An 18,134-nucleotide genomic window follows, 5' to 3' on the forward strand; every position below is an offset into this window, starting at 1 on the left:
ACTCACACTCTTATTTGCATGCATTCATGATTGCTCAGTCACTTCAGTCGTGTCTGACTCTTTAAGACCCTGTGGACTGTAGCCCACCAGGATCCTTTGTCCATGGGGTTTCCAGGCAAGAATACCAGAGTGGATTGCCATGCCTTCCTCCAAGGAATCTTCCAGACCCAGAGATTGAACCCATCTTTTATGTCTCTCACATTGCATTGGCAAGTGGGTTCTTTGCCACTCAGCCCATCTGGGAAGCTCCTCATTTGCATATACATGCACAATACCTTACTTTGCCTGGTTCAGTGAGCAAAATACTTTTTATTTTTAAGTTAACAATGATTCCAGCAGTAACTAAACTAAGATTCCTAGCACAGGAAATGAGCTAGGTATCACCTCTCTATTATAGAACTATAAAATGTTTGAATTAGAAGATATTTTGGCAAACATCTAATTCAACTCATTCTTATTTTCAGATGAAGACCCTTAGAGCCACAAGATAAACATTACAAGATCACAAAAGTATTTATAAAGCAGTGATTAAAAAAAAAAGCACCAATTATTCTCTAGCACACTTATCGTAACTAGTAGGAACCACTGTATCAGCTTGGAATACTAAATGAATGACATTTCCTTTTCTTTTTTAATTTAATTACTGGAGATCCTTCTGCCTTTGTTAGGAAGATCATCAGCCTTTTTTCCAAATTGCTATAAAATTCCATGATTGGGGCTTCCCTGGTGGTTCAGATGGTAAAGAATCTGCCTGCAATGCAGGAGACCTAGGTTCCATCCCTGGGTCAGGAAGATCCTGGGCAGAATGAAACAGAAACCCACTTCAGTATGCCTGCCTGGATAATTGCATGTACAGAGAAGCCTGGCAGATTACAGTTGATGGGGTTGCAAAGAATCAGAAACGACTGAGTGACTAACACTTTCACTTTTCCATGATTATATTCTGCTGTCAGATTTTACTTAGCTCTCAGTGTGGGGAGAAGATTAGAGAACCTGATTAATTCACCCACCAGTTTCACATTTTCTCTTTGACACATGGGTTCTTGATTTTACATATAGCTTTTATACTGTGATAAGGATTTCAATAATTAGTTTATCTAATAACACTGTTAACGTTAGTGGCAAATTACATTTGAAAATGTAAAATGCATAAGATGTAAGAAAAAATTCCACTTGTGTTTCTTTAATCCAAGCATAATTCTTTGATTCCTCCTTAAAAGTAAGATAGAAAGTAATTTAGACGATATTTTTAAACTGACTTAGGAATTTTAGGAAACTTCTGGGATCTATCTTTTCTAACTTCCCTAAAGGACATCTCTCTAAGAGATTGCTTTACCAAAAAAAAATCTACTTATGCACACAATCCTTTAAATAGATGGAAGCTATACTTTAATTCATTATACCACTGCCCACTGCATTGATCTTTTGCCTGTTTCTGTGCAAGTTAACTTATTTTGATATTTTATGTCATGAATCACTATAGGAATTTAATTAAATTGATAAATTAACTGTGCTGTAATTGCCACTAAAATATTGTAAATGTCATTCTGCTCTCCCAGATCATGACTGGAAATAAAATGCTGCAACTCAGATTCCGTTCAAGAGAATCTCTTGTACATATCAAGTGAAGTCAACTCAGTCATGTCCGACTCTGTGCAACCCCATGGACTGTAGCTTACCAGGCTCCTCCGTCCATGGAATTTTCCAGTCAAGAGTATTGGAGTGGGTTGCCATTTACGCTTTACGGTCTGAGCCACCTGGGACGCCCCATATCAAGAGATGTGTACAAAAACAAATAACCTAGAGATATCCAGTTTTACCCAAGACCTGGAATTTGAATTCTACCTCTCACAAATAAATGATAAATATCTCCACAGAATATTTGATAATTTATCTACATTTTTTTTTCATTTTTTTCTAATGTTCCAATGTTTAATCCTCTTCTGTGTTCATGATCCAATCATTGGTAAATTGCCTATCGGTAGGCAAGCTATTCACTTTTTAAAATTCTAATTTATTCAGCACTTTTTCAAACATAAGTTAATTTCATTTCTGTTTTCACTATGGGTATATTCAAAACCTCTCCTGATAATTTACTTTTAAAAGTTTCATCCTACATATTATCAATATAATATTCATATTAAAATGAAATATATCATTTAGCAAATTCATAATCTGAACACACAGAAGATATGATTGTACATCCTGAGGCATTTATCAATGTGGCAGCACAGATACTAAATGGTGGAATTAACTAGTCAGAGTGTTTAAGATAAAGAAACTTGCAGTTAATAACAGAGAGCACTTCATAAGCTACTGATAAATAGTTAGACTGAAACAGTAACATGTTACTTTGTATAATAAATGTTTAAATAATTCAAATGTTTAATATTTTGCTTACTTAAAACTTATAATATTGTATGCAATCAGAAACAAAAGTCAAATCATATTAGTCTGAATCAACCACCTATACCAAATGTCCTATTTACTTAAACTATATGCAAAATTGACTTAATTCCTTCCAAAAATAGATGAATTATAAGCAAGCATTATATACAGTTTTATTCAATACTTTAATATCAAAAGCTATTTAATATCCTAAATTTCTATTTAGTTGGCATTTTCTCCCTCACTCTTTGTAACAGGCCTTATAAATCTGATAATGAAATGGTTGGATGGCATCATCGACTCAATGGACATGAGTTTGAACAAACTCCAGGAAATAGTGAAGGACAGGGAAGCCTGGTGTGCTGCAGTCCATGGGGTTGCAAAGAGTTGGACACAACTGAGCAACTGAACAACAATAAATCTGATAATATTTCCTCTACTTTAACAACCCTCAAAAGTGTAGTATGCTGCTGCTGCTGCTGCTGCTGCTGCTAAGTCGCTTCAGTCGTGTTCGACTCTGTGCGACCCCAGAGACAGCAGCCCATCAGGCTCCCCCATCCCTGGGATTCTCCAGGCAAGGACACTGGAGGGGGTTGCCATTTCCTTCTCCAAAATGAATATTTGGGAGAGAATTAATTCAATACTAGGATAAACAATAAAATACATTTTTGGATTTAAAGTTCAATAAAAAGGTTGATTTCTTAAATGTAGAAATCAATTATTTTATTCATTCTAAAAGATTTTTGGTTATTTTTATACACTTCATTGTTTACAACAGTGTTAGATTTCTAGAAAAGATCTGTAGTATATAAAGTTCCTATATACCTCACTCAATTTCCCTCATTGTTAACATCTTCCATTAATATGGTACACTATTAATGAATCAATACTGATCTATTAGTATGTATTGTTAACTGCATTAGTATCACAATTAATGAACCAGTATTGAAACAGTATTATTAACTTGCTTTTGTGCTTTATTATGATTTCCTTATTTTTTATCTAATGTCATTTTTCTTTTCCAGGTTTCATTCAGGATATCATATTACAAGTCATTCTGTCTCTGTATTCAACTCTTGGCTATTATCAGATATTCCTTGTTTTGGATGACCTTGATAGGTTTGAGTAATACTAACCAGGCATTTTGCATAATGTCCCTCAATAGGAATTTGATGTTTTTCTCATGATCAGACTAGGGTTGCAAGTTTTGGGAAGAAGACCACAGTGTGGAAGTGCCATTTCCATCACATTGTATGAAGGGTCAACACTATCAACATGATTAATCCTTGTGGACATTGACCTTGATCACCTTAGTTTCTCTATTGTAAAGTTACGATGCTTCCCTTCTATAATTCTACACTTTTTGAAGTGAAGTCACTATGGATAGCCTCCATTTACTAAATTGGGAATTATAGTCTACCCACTTGAGTGTAGAGTATCTACAGAAATTATTTGGAGTTTTTCTGCTTGGAAAACTTACCTATTCTTCTTGTTTGCCTGTTTGTTTGTTTGTTCAATTATGCATTCAAATCAGAATGGAAGAAAGCTTCATTTAAATTGACAGCACCTAGTACCAATGATAACCATGGAAATGAAGGGATCATTCAAAAATTTTTGTCTAAAAAGAATATATGACTTTCTATATGTTAGGTAGTTAGAATAAGACAAAGGAGTCCAGAATGGCAGTGGTTAAAAGACAAGGAAGGGAAAAGCCCAGGAAAATAGAACAAAGGAAGGTCCAAGGACCAGAGTGAGGACCTCAGGTAAAACAAACAGCACTCCTGGCTAGTCCAATTTACATAGGGCAGGCCCAGGGGGAGGAGGAAAAAACATATAAAAAATGGAGCCAAAGGGCCAAGGGTCTGTCTCTCCCTCTCTCTCTTCTCTTCGTGTCTTTTGGGTAAGCATGCCCTCACTGCCTTGAGGATGTAGTTTCCTTTACTTTCTAAATAAAACTGAGCTGTAACATGGAGCTGTAACACTAGTTTGCTGAGGGCTGACTGTAACACTGGTCCGTCGCTTCAAATTTTTGTTGTGACAAGACAGAAGCAAGAAAATTACACACTCCCCTGACACATATATACTTTTCTAGTATATGGTTTGCGAAGTTGCCTCTGGTACTATTACGTACTGCGTGTGTGAATGCTCAGTCAGTTCAGTTCAGTTCAGTTCAGTTCAGTCACCCAGTTGTGTCCGACTCTTTGCGACCCCATGAATTGCAGCACGCCAGGTCTCCCTGTCCATCACCAACTCCCGGAGTTCACTCAAACTCATGTCCATCGAGTCGGTGATGCCATCCAACCATCTCATCCTCTGTCATCCCCTTCTCCTCCTGCCCTCTTCAGTCATGTCCAACTCTTTGTCACTGCTATGGACTATACCCTTCCAGGCTCCTCTTTCCATGGGTTTTCCCAGGCAAGAATACTGGAGTGGGTTGCCATTTCCTTCTTCAGGGGAATCTTCCTGACCCAGGGATCAAACCCACATCACTTTAATGATGGTTAAAATAAAATAGTCTTAGATACGTCTTTGATTCTCTCTTCATTTTTAAAAAATATACACCTTTACCAGTATAGGAAGAAAATAAAAATCTATTCTCACTTCCTGTTTAGAACTCTTTAGGAAAAGCCAGATGGAGAAAGCCAGTTTCACTTGAGTCATTTTTTTTTTTTAATTTTCTCCTTTTCTAACTAACCTACATATTCAGTGTTCCTCCCTTTTTAGTAAAACTATATATTTTCTTTATTTACTCTTTATTTATGGAGCACATACCATGTGTTCTGTGCTGAGGATAATGAGCAAGTTTGCTATATGTGGTTCTCACATAACATCTATTATAATTAACTTTGGTTCATTCGCAGTTAAATTGAGGAAAGCAATGATTACATATAATCAAAGCACTGCATTTTTTTAAACCATGTGGCCACTCTAAAAGTACTTCATGTTCCTTGTTACTTTATATAATTAAGTTGGGTACCTTGGTTCAAATATTATGCATCTTCTAAGACACCTTAGAAATCTTCAGTTCAATACCCTAGAAGGCCAAGGAAATCATAATTGGCCAGTCACATGATAAAAATCAAGAGAATTTTCCTGCAGAGATACAGATATTTCAACTCTCTGCAAGTGTAAGAGAGTTGTATTGACCCCAGTTTCTGTATTATTTGCACATATAAAAGAGTAACATGTGTATTAAATGTAAGCTAAGGCAACATTCTGGTTAGTTTGTACTGTGTATATATTTGATATCCTCAAAAAAAAAAAAAAAGAGAGAGAGAGAAAGAAATCATAACCATGATTGCACATGTTCACATCAGAGACCCTGTTTTTTATATAGCAGTTCAATCCAAATTTATTATACTTTAAAATAAAATAAAACTTCTTTTAAAAAATGAATTAAGAGGCTACTGAATCCTGGCCAAAGAAACTGGTTTTACATCAAGAATTAATGTTCACTATTATTTAACTGTGTTTACAAAACCATGCTGTGACATATGGTCATTAGTGTCAATTTACACTTCCAAGAATCCTCATCCAAAATTGTTGTGAAGTTGGAAAAAAAAAATGCAGTGAATTTTGCCTACACATTGAAACCAACTCTTTTGCTCCTTTCTGTTTCTCCCATTTCTGTCCCCCTCTGACCCGAAAAGAACCTAATTATAGAAATGAGATCACTAGGAAGTTTAAACTAACTCCTCACTTACACACTCCTGAAAGCATACCATGCCTTGCCTAACCTTTTGGTTCTTTTCCTAGATACAAAGAATGAGAATGAAGAATAATGTAGTTAAAGAGTGGCTTGCTGCCTACCCCCACAACCCCTTTAGCAATCCTGAATGCAGATCACTTGGGCAAGATAACATCTGGAGAGAGAGCCAAGACAGAGCCAGTCAATCCACATGCAATGGAAAACAATGCAGACCCCAAACTCCTACCTGGATGATTCACAGAGATTCTCCATCCCGACCTCATTTTCCCCTTTAAAAACTGTCATGGCTGGGCAAAACCTTTGGAGCTGGTCTTAGGACATCATGAGTCCATCTTTTCCCCAGATTCCTGGCTTTTCTGAGTAAAGCACCTATTCTTTTTATTGACACTTTCCTTTTGAATTATTGGCTTTTGGACATTGAGCAGTCAAACCTGAGTTCAGTGACAACTTCAATGCAGTCAAGTTTGCCTATATTTCAGTGTTCAAAAGCTAGTCATCAATCACTGGGTTGACCAACCCACAGCAACTTGAAGAACAGAGAAAATTTCACATGTAATGAAACTCCAGAAATATCGTACTTAAGCAAAATATTTGTGAATCAAATTTTTTGTTGTATGTGTTGAAGCCAAAAATACTGCTTCCTAAAATACTACTGTAGATAAATATATTGACCAGAATTTTCTCCCAATTTTACTATATTTGATCATCTTTGAAATCCTGTGTGATTCAAACATGTGTTTCTTTTAACTGTAGTACAAGGCCTTGGTATATCACTTTCTTCTGAAAAATATTTTCTTAGGAATTTAGGTAAAGAAAATGAAAAAACAATTACTAAAAACATTTGATATTTGATGAATTAGGCTGAATTGCATAGAATATCAAATGGGAAAAGAAAAACTTTACCTGAATACCCATGTAATCGTTGAGAAACTATTACGTGTGGCTACAGAAACCATAGTTTCTCATTTCTATTACCAGACTCTATAAGTAAATAGTGATATACTTCCTTTTAGAATAGTGTGTTTTTAAAGATGAATGAGGTGACAAAAACAGATGTTTACATATCCTCAAGCCATCTATGTATAAATAAAGCTATCCTAAATACACATGCTATTTTGCTAGCGTGCACATAGGTTAATTTATAAAAGAGAAGGCAGTCTTGAATCAGAATATGATTAAAAATGTAATGCCTGTCTCTTTATCTATCGAAATGCTGAAAGTTATTTCATCTTACAACTTTTATAGTGTTTCCCTAAGTATAGCTGCAGAGAGATAATTTACTCAGCAAACAAAGACTATAATTCTGTGGGACAGAATAGAGTCAGCAGGTTGACATCTGTGAATTATGTAAATAGAGGAGTAGAAAACAACCAGATCCTAACAGGCAACTCCTATCAGATGGAAAAGGAGAGTGGGAGAAAGACTCTTCTCAGATAATTATTAAGGTTGGGAGGGCGCTTATTCCCAGGGTGCATCTCAGGGAGGACCAGTTTGTTTTGGCTTGCCTCCTCAAGTGGAAATTTAAGTGTGAATTAAAAAAAGGCATGCTGAGTCTGAGGATCAGCTCCTTCTCTTTGCCAAAGAACAGCACTGGATAGAGGGCAACGTGTCATTGATTTTGAAGCTCCAATGTGTGTTTTATACCCTTATGGTGAATAGTAAGTAGTTTAAGGATAGAAACTGTGAATAATGTTAATAAATAGAGTGTTTTCACTTCTGCTCCTTTAACTTGGCAGAATGTTGCCACCTGCTTTTTAATATTTTTGATGAACATGAAGATAAATCCTTATTAAGGAATAAAAAGAGCAAATTTATTCTCTAAGGAAACACTGACATATACGTAAAGCTTATTGTTCATATGACAAATCCCTTTTTAAATTAGCTAATATATGTTAGGTTCACAGCATTTTAGAGATTTGAAAGGTCTCATGATAACAAAATCTTTATGACAAGTGCTATGTTTCATACTGAAATCTGACAAAATAAAATGCAATAAGGTTATGAGAAAACAGAACAGTTCAAAGAGAATAAGTAGTCTAGATAATAAGTATAGGTAAGCCACACTCTTAGCAGCACACAATATGCAGTAAACTCAATTTAGAGACCAGGTAACATTTAAATTTTCCACTGATGACATGTATAATGCAATAAGAGCAATGCTTAGTGAATTTCTGGAATCACTGGATAAAAATCATGACTAAACTTTTAGAATGACACATTCAAAATCTAAATGACATGTGTGAAAGAGAAGAGACAAACAATGTGTGTGCGTGTGTGTGTGTGTTTATAAAGGTGTGTGATAAAAATCAAGCTTTTAACATAAGACAAGAGAATAAGGAGAAGAAAAAGGAGAAGAGAAGGGAAAATGTTAAGGACCATTTGGAACACTTAATACATGACAAGGATTATAAAGACTTTATGATGTTATTTCCAGTCTTCACAACACTACACAGCAAGTGTGATACTTCCCTTTCCCACAGAGTAGTAAAGAGTGACTGAGAAAGGAACATAATTCAACCAAGATGACACAGCCAGAATGTCAGGAGTTAACCTCAGTTGGGTCTGACCTCAGACATATTTGAGAGTTTTTGGTTGAAATCTCAATGATTCAGAAAGATATAGGAAGATACATGAAGGATCAAGAAGAATATCAAAAGATATTGTGAAGACTGACAAAGGACTTTTGAAGATAAATTTAAATTACTATAAAAGTCACCTCTACAGGAACTGAGCTCATAATGTATTTTCATACTGGTAGTAAACTGTGGTGATTTGGTTCCAAATTATGTGATACTTCACATGATTTCTACAGCCTTCTGTGTAAAGGAAGCTGTAGGATTTTACAAAATATCAGTGAAGTAAATCTCTCCAGTTCTTGGAACCCAGATATAGCCCCAAGGAAGTAATGAGGTGCTCACCCAGCAGCATGGCAGTCCATGTGGATGGTGAAGGAGAAAGTCTCTGGGTGTGATTGGAAAGTTACTCAAAGTCTCTAATGGAAGCAAATTATATACTTTCTATAGTGACAGCATCACTCTAGCAATGTGCAGAGCACTTTATGTGTTCCAGTGAAATCTAATCACTCAAACTCACCAGAAACATTATTCAAATAATTGCTTCCTCCTACTTTTTCTTTTATTTTTTTGGCAAAGTGCTACTTTGTATGGTAGTAAGTTTTTAAAGAGAAGGTAACATAAACTATAGCAGGACACAGAAACTACATAAGCAATGTTCTCCCTCTTTAATAATTCTAACATATGACTGCTGAAATAACACTGCAGGCTGGAAAGCTGCCTTCTAATAGAACATTTGTGGATAATTGAACTTCTGCTCATTGTTCAAAAGGTCAGGAGGTTTGAGTGGGCTCTTTTTCTTTTGGTAAATTATTCAGCTTGAGTATTTATTGGCCTGTCAAAAGGAAAGTATTGTATGAACTCTCTTTGTTGCTCTTCACCATTTCCTAATTTGATTGTGTTCTATTCTGTGCATAAAACTTGGCAGAAAATTTCCATCTCTCTCAAATTCCAGTACAGAGACCTCTCATCTTTGCTCTTTGCTATACAGATCAGCCTCATGGATCAAATAGACATGAATTAAGTCAATGAGATAGAATTGTAATGCTGATTGAGAATTTTGGTTGGATTTTGTTTCAAGCCTGATGAGATCACTGTTTTCATTAATATCTGGGAGCATTCTTAAAAGGAATCTATGATAGAAAGAGTAGGGGTAGTTTTAAAGGAATCACTAGTATTAGATTGGTGGTGGTTTAGTCGCTAAGTCATGTCCAACTCTTGCGGCCCCACAGACTGTAGCCTGCCATACTCCTCTGTCCATGGGATTTTCCAGGAAAGAATACTTGAGTGGGTTGCCCTTTCCTTCTCAAGGGAATCTTCCTGACCCAGGGATCTAACCCAGATCTCCTGCATTGCAGGTAGATTCTTGACTGACTGAGCCACCAGGGAAGCCCTCTGTAGTCAATATAACACAGTGGCAAAATCTGTATTCCCCATGCCTGATTCTACCAAATTAGTATCTTCATAAATAGTTCAGTTGCTTTGTCATGTCCGACTCTTTGTGACCCTAACGACTGCTGCAAACCAGGCTTCCCTGTCCATTACCAACACCCAGAGCTTGCTCAAACTCATGTTCATCGAGTCAGTGACCCCATCCAACCATCTCATCCTCTGTAGGCCCCTTCTCCTTCTGCCTTCAATCTTTCCCAGCATCCGGGTCTTTTCAATGAGTCACTTCTTCACATCAGGTGGCCAAAGTATTGGAGCTTCAGCTTCAACATCAGTCCTGCCAATGAATATTCAGGCTTGACTTCCTTTAGGATTGACTGGTTTGATCTCCTTGCTGTTCAAGGGACTCTTGAAAGTCTTCTGCAACAGCACAGTTCAAAAGTATCGCTCTTCAGTACTCAGCTGTTTTTTTTTTTTTTTTTAATGTTTCAACTCTCACATCCAAATATGACTACTGGAAAAGCCATATCTTTGACTACATGGACCTGTTTTACTATAATTAATAGAGCAATAGATTCCAATTCTGAAGAAAGTTTGGGTGCAAACTGAGTAGTTCCATTACTCCTACATGACCTTACTGTCCAAACTCTCTGGCCCTTCATTACTATTTTCTATATCTACTGCTGGCTGACCCAGTAGCTCAGTGGTAAAAGAATCTGCCTGCAATGCAGGAGACAGGAAACATGGGTTCGATCCCTGGGTCATGAAGATCCCCTGGAGTAGGAAATGGCACCCACTCCAGTATTCTTGCCTGGAGAATCCGATGTCAGAGGAGCCTGGCAGACTACAGTCCATGGGTCGCAAAGAGTCGGACGTGGCTGAAACAACCGAGCACACACGCATGCACTGCTGGCTGAAGGAGGATGTTGCCAAATGTGAGAGGGTCATGATATAACAAAGAGTGGCTAAAATTTCAAAATACACTCTACACGCAGCTCTAGTTCTCTTCTAATCACTGCAATCCTTATAACTAGCTATCTGTATAAAACTGAAGATTTAAAGTTTGTTTTGGATGAGGTCAAGTGACTCACCTTTCTGTCTTTTTTCTCAATGAACATTTCTCTGTTTCTATGGACCAGACATTTCCATTTATTGATCATCTTGGGTATAACTGGAATCATGTTAGATGTTACTTTGCTTCTTGAACTTTTACAATGGTCATATGAGTCAACCTTATTACAGATGAAGAAGTGGACATACAGAGTTAAGTCACTTTCTCGAGGCATCATTTTTCATAGGCTACAGTGCCATGATTTGAACCCAGATGTAAATGACACTGAAGTCCAGACTTTATTTCCATGTCACCTAAAGACAGGGTTGCCTTCAGACCAGGTGATACTGATCAGACAGCATTAGGTTCTAAACGTCCTGTCATTACATGAGAGGCTACTGACTCAGGTCATCCAATGGATATTGACTTCCATGATAACACAAAGTCACCAATGTGCAAACCTACTACTTACAGTTCCCTTTCACTTATTTGTTACATATTCTACCTCCTTCTCCTGGCCTCTGGTTTAGTCTAATGTCTCTCTCCTTCTCTGTACCTACCAATCTGATTCAGTTTCTGACTTTACTGCAGCTTTGCCTCTTAGGTTCTGTTCATCTTGAGCCCGTAGCTTCCTGGATTCTTCTAATTGGGTAGACTCATCATGAATAGCTGTGAACTCATGACAACTAGCTCACATATTGCTTTGGCATTTCAAGTGCTGGCTTTGACGCATCAAGGCTAATACTCAGAAATCGACAGAAAACTTCCTTCTGAACTCTAGACAACCTCAGTTGATGAAATCTCAGGTTCAGTGCAGTGTGTTTATTGAACAAAGATTGACAATATTTTACTGTAAAATCCTCAAAACCCAATGTTATACTTTAGTTCATCTGAAAACCACTCTTGATGGTAGAAAATACATGTTGAGTAGTTGTATTAATAATTTTGTTCCTAGATTTTATTTCTATTGAAAATTCATACCATTTCCTTTGCTACTTCCAAATTGTGAAACTCTGCACTAATATATTCTACGGAATTTTATTCTGACTTGGTTTACTAATCCTTGCCTGTTCTCAGACACACCTGAATTGGACTAAGCAATATAATAATAATGAACAAACTACTGCACAAATGCACTCATGTCACATGCTAGAAAAGTAATGGTCAAAATTCTCCAAGCCAGGCTTCAACAGTACATGAACCGCGAACTTCCAGATGTTCAAGATAGATTTAGAAAAGGCAGGGGAACCAGAGATCAAATTGTCAACATACGCTGGATCATGGAAAAAGCAAGAGAGTTCCAGAAAAACATTTATTTCTGCTTTATTGACTGTGCCAAAGCCTTTGACTGTGTGGATCACAACAAACTGTGGAAAATTCTTAAAAAGATGGGAATACCAGACTATCTGACCTGCCTCCTGAGAAATTTGTATGCAGGTCAAAAAGCAACAGAACTGGACATGGAACAACAGACTGCTCCAAATCGGGAAAGGAGTACGTCAAGTCTGTATATTGTCACCCTGCTTATTTAACTTCTATGCAGAGTACATCATGAGAAACGCTGGGCTGGAGAAAGCACAAGCTGGAATCAAGATTGCCAGGAGAAATATCAATAACTTCAGATATGCAGACGACACCACCCTTATGGAAGAAAGTGAAGAAGAACTAAAGAGCCTCTTGATGAAAGTGAAAGAGCAGAGTGAAAAAGCTGGCTTAAATCTCAACGTTCAGAAAACTAAGATCAAAGCATCCGGTCCCATCACTTCATGGGAAATAGATGGGGAAACAATGGAAACAGTGAAAGACTTTATTTTTTGGACTCCAAAATCACTGAAGATGGTGACTACAGCCATGAAATTAAAAGATGCTTGCTCCTTGGAAGAAAAGTTATGATCAATCTAGACAGCATATTAAAAAGCAGAGATATTACTTGGCCAACAAAGTTCGTCTGGTCAAAGCTATGGTTTTTCCAGTCATGTATGGATATGAGTGTTGGACTATAAAGAAAGCTGAGGCTGAAGAATTAACGCTTCTTTGAACTGTAGTGTTGGAGGAAACTCTTGAGAGTCCCTTGGACTGCAAGGAAATCCAACCAGTCCATCCTAAAGGAAATCAGTCCTGAATACTCATTGGAAGGGCTGAAATTCCAATACTTTGGCCACCTGATGTGAAGAACTGACTTATTGGAAAAGACCCTGATGCTGGGAAAGACTAGAGGTGGGAGGAGAAGGGGATGACAGAAAATAAGATGACAGTCAGATCACTGACTCAATGAACATGAGTTTGAGTAAACTCAGGGAGTTGGTGATGGACAGGGCAGCCTGGTGTGCTGCAATCCATGGGGTCGCAAAGAGTTGGACACAACTGAGTGACTCAATGAATATAATTTTCATTTCTGCTGATTCTACTGCTGTGTAACAGAGTACCTCAACAGTTAGACTATTTAAAGAAACCATGTTGTTTTTCTTGTGCTTCTGTACATTAAGAATCTGGGCAGAGTTTGACTAGTGATCCCAGTGTTCCTCAAGACATTGTGATCTTTCAGGGGGCAAATGGGCTAGCTGGAGGGACCAAGATGACCTTCACTCACATATCTGTTGTCTTTGCAGGTTGGGCTGAAAGCTGAGCTCAGCTGGGACTAGCAATCAGTCTCTAGCAGGAGGTTTTCAGTGTATTTGAACTTCTTAAATGGAGAATCATAACTCCTGGATAGAAGTGCCAAGAGATACGAAGCAAAACCTGCTTGATTCTTATGTCTTGGGCCCTGACACTGCACAGCATCATTTCTGCTGCTATTAGGCAGAGCATCCATAAGCCTGCCACACTCAAGAGGAAGGAACAAAGACCCCACTTCTCAATGGGAGGAGTATATTATAGTACTGATATATGCTATAGCAAAATGTAAACATTATGCTAAGTGGAAGAAGACAAAGAAAATAGAGCACATGTGGTATGATTTATAGGAAATGTCCAAAAGAGGAAAATCCACAAACAGAAAGCAGACTTGGACTTTCCAGAGGATGAATAGAAGTTGGAAATGACTGATAATGGGTGTGGGTTATCTCTTTGGGGTGATAAAATGTTCTGCAGTTAGACAGTGGTAATGGTTGCACAACTCTGTGAATGTACTAAAAGCCACTGAATTGTACACTTTTAAAAGGATCAGTTTTATGGCATATGACTTATATTTCACATTTTTAAAACTAGCTTTCTCACAAAATATCAGATTAAATTTCACTAACATCTGCTCTGTTTTTTTGTATACTAGATTGTCAGACATATCAATTTATGAAAAATAATTCTAAGGTTCTAAATATTTCTTTTATCCACTAACCTCCTTCCTTTCTCATCCTATTCCACAGATATGCATACTGTCCCATACTGTCCCTTACCTTTACAGAGTATCACTAGGAAATCTTCCTTCTCCCAGATATTCCAGCATTGTTGTGACAGTTTAAGTTTTATGGCCATCATGGGGTATATCTTCTAATATATGGATAAAATAGTCTAATGGGCATAATACTTTAGACAGGAAATAGAATCCAACTGCTGGATTTCTACACCCCTTTGATTCACATCTTGATAAATAAACAGTTAGCAAGGTGAAAAGGCAGGCTTCAGAATGGGAGAAAATCATAGCAAATGAAGCAACGGACAAATAACTAATCTCAAAAATATACAAGCAACTCCTACAGCTCAACTCCAGAAAAATAAATGACCCAGTCAAAAAATGGGCCAAAGAACTAAATAGACATTTCTCCAAAGAAGACATACAGATGGCTAACAAGCACATGAAAAGATGCTCAACATCACTCATTATCAGAGAAATGCAAATCAAAACCACTATGAGGTACCATTTCACGCCAGTCAGAATGGCTGTGATCCAAAAGTCTACAAGCAATAAATGCTGGAGAGGGTGTGGAGAAAAGGGAACTCTCTTACACTGTTGGTGGGAATGCAAACTAGTACAGCCACTATGGAGAACAGTGTGGAGATTCCTTAAAAAACTGGAAATAGAACTGCCTTATGATCCAGCAATCCCACTGCTGAGCATACACACTGAGGAAACCAGAAGGGAAAGAGACACGTGTACCCCAATGTTCATCGCAGCACTGTTTATAATAGCCAGGACATGGAAGCAACCTAGATACCCATCAGCAGATGAATGGATAAGAAAGCAGTGGTACATATACACAATGGAGTATTACTCAGTCATTAAAAAGAATACATTTGGATCAGTTCTAATGAGATGGATGAAACTGGAACCTATTATACAGAGTGAAGTAAGCCAGAAAGAAAAACACCAATACAGTATACTAACGCATATATACGGAATTTAGAAAGATGGTAACAATAACCCTGTGTACGAGACAGCAAAGGAGACACCGATGTATGGATCAGTCTTGTGGACTCTGTGGGAGAGGGAGAGGGTGGGGAGATTTGGGAGAATGGCATTGAAACATGTGTAGTATCATGTATGAAGTGAGTCGCCAGTCCAGGTTCGATGCACAGTACTGGATGCTTGGGGCTGGTGCACTGGGACGACCCAGAGGGAGGGTGGGGGAGGGAGGAGGGAGGAGGGTTCAGGATGGGGAACACGGGTATACCTGTGGCGGATTCATTTCGATATTTGGCAAAACTAATACAATATTGTAAAGTTTAAAAATAAAATAAAAAAAAGTTATTATAAATTTATTGCTTGACCTAAATCAAAACAACAGGACTTTTGTACTTTTTTTTTTCATCCTTACAAAATTATGTGCAACCAGTGATATGATTAAATTACAATCATGGCTGTACACACAAATGTCTATAGATTTTTTAATATAGAAAGCATTCAAAACTCTTTGCCTTAATGGAATTTGATAATGTATATTGTGATAAATGTATCTTTTTATTCTGCTATAGTAAGACTGGACTTTTTTCCAGCACTATACTTGTTCTCATTTCAGTCTGGAGATACCTAAGACCTCCATGGGGTCATGACTCATAAACTTAGCAAGTCTCACCTTGGAGCTAGATGGGGAGAAACGTGATCATTTCCTGATGTTCATAGTTCATTTACTCCAGGATATTTCTTCTTCAGATTGTTTTACTCTGAGTGCTAGTGCTTAGTCGCAGAGTCGTATCCAATTCTGTAGCCTGCTAAGCAATCTGTCCATGGGATTCTCCAGGTAAGAATACTGGAGTGGGTTGCCATTTCCTCCTCCAGGGAATCTTCCTGACCCAAGGACTGAACCCAAGTCTCTTATATCTACTGCATTGGGAGGCAGGTTCTTTACTGCTAGCACCACCTGGGAAGCCCGTGTTGCTCTGAACCATTTTGTTTATTTTCCAAAGTACTATATTAGGCTATTGGCAGTGTTTCCAAAACCAAATGTTTAATATTTAGTGCAATAGAAGTTGCAAAAATGTGCCATTTTATCTACAAAATGGAGTTCTGTATACCAGTCAATTCTAGTTTAAAGACAAAAAGAAAAAGAAAACAGCTTTCAGCATTTTATCTTCCACTTGCAAGTTTATGGAATTATAAGATGTTAAAATAAATAAAAAGTAGAAGAATTGTCATTCAAAGGATGTGATTATTTTGACCATCTGATGAATTACTTTTTTAATGGAAGGGATTCAGTCGAGATATATGTGGACTGAAGCTGCATAATCAAAACACACTACCTAGCAATATCACTGATTTATAAACAAATCAATGTTTATCTTTGATTTCTGAATGTAGAATACTTAGGCTTACTTTTTAAAACTTGCTTAATTGAAGGTTTGGAGATTAAGCCACCACATGTGTGTTCATATGTTCATGTACTCTCAGGCTGCTAAAATTTTGATTTTCTGTTAGAGTTCTTAGAGAGTATCTACACTTTTCTTTGTAGAAGTAGAAGCTGTAAACAAACTATTTTAAATGGCTTTTTTTTTTTCTGAAAGAAATTGAGATATAATTGGCATATAATAGGATATTATTTTCAGGTATACAACATAATGTTCAACATCTGCATATATTATGAAATGATAACCACAGTAAATCTAGTTAAACATCCATTATCATACACAGTTACAATTTTTTTTCTTGTTATGGATTTTGACCTTTCACAACTGATTATTTTGGCATTGTCTACAAACCAGCTTAAATCACAGGCAAATTCTGATTTCAGTGAATCTATCTCGAAGGAGTAAGATATGCCAAACATCATGCTCAATAGGACTCTAGGACATTAGTTAAATATAACAAAGTAATGATGTTTTCACTGTCATCACTTGCTAACTGACACAGTAGTGGATTATCGTAGAGAAAATCAAACCTGTATGATCCACGTTCGATTTTCTCTTGGTAAAAGTTACCTGTGAATGTTCAGTACTGGCCAAGGCAGATTTTACTTGCAATTTTTTATTAATATCACCTCTTCTGCCTAATTTCTTTGGTGCCACCATATCTTTTCATTTAATTCTGAAATGTACTAAGAGTTCTTTAAAATACAGAATAATAGTATAAGTGAACTGTAACATTAACTTGAAGGGTACAGTAAAATGCATTTTCCCTTAGATTTTAACTTTGCTTACATTTTTACTTTAAATCGATACACTAAAAATACTGCAATTAAGTACATGAAAAAATTACCTTGACATATTTCCCCCTTCTCTGTTAAATATCATGTTTCATTTGGAAAAATAGTCATTGCTAACTGGTTCTAGCATCAATATTAAATATTTATGCATATGTATTTGCAGATGCATACTATTTAGTAGGGTGTGTTATTGGTTAATTTAGATAAACTATTTTAAATGGCATTGCAGTAGGGGTCCTGCTATTTGGTGTGGTTTGAAATTAACTCTCTACTTCAGAATAGCAACTTTACATTCAAACCTCTGGCAGGGTAGAGCAGGAATAGAACTATTTTTCTTTTAAATCAGACTATTTACTAAAATTATATAATATAAAGCTAAAAACAAAACTATTATAGGAAATAACCTGGGAAGTTAAATAATCCTCTGTTTTTCCTATTTTACACTTGTATAA

Source organism: Bos indicus x Bos taurus, chromosome 6 (assembly GCF_003369695.1).
Source record: "Bos indicus x Bos taurus breed Angus x Brahman F1 hybrid chromosome 6, Bos_hybrid_MaternalHap_v2.0, whole genome shotgun sequence".
NCBI classification, from domain to species: Eukaryota; Metazoa; Chordata; class Mammalia; order Artiodactyla; family Bovidae; genus Bos; species Bos indicus x Bos taurus.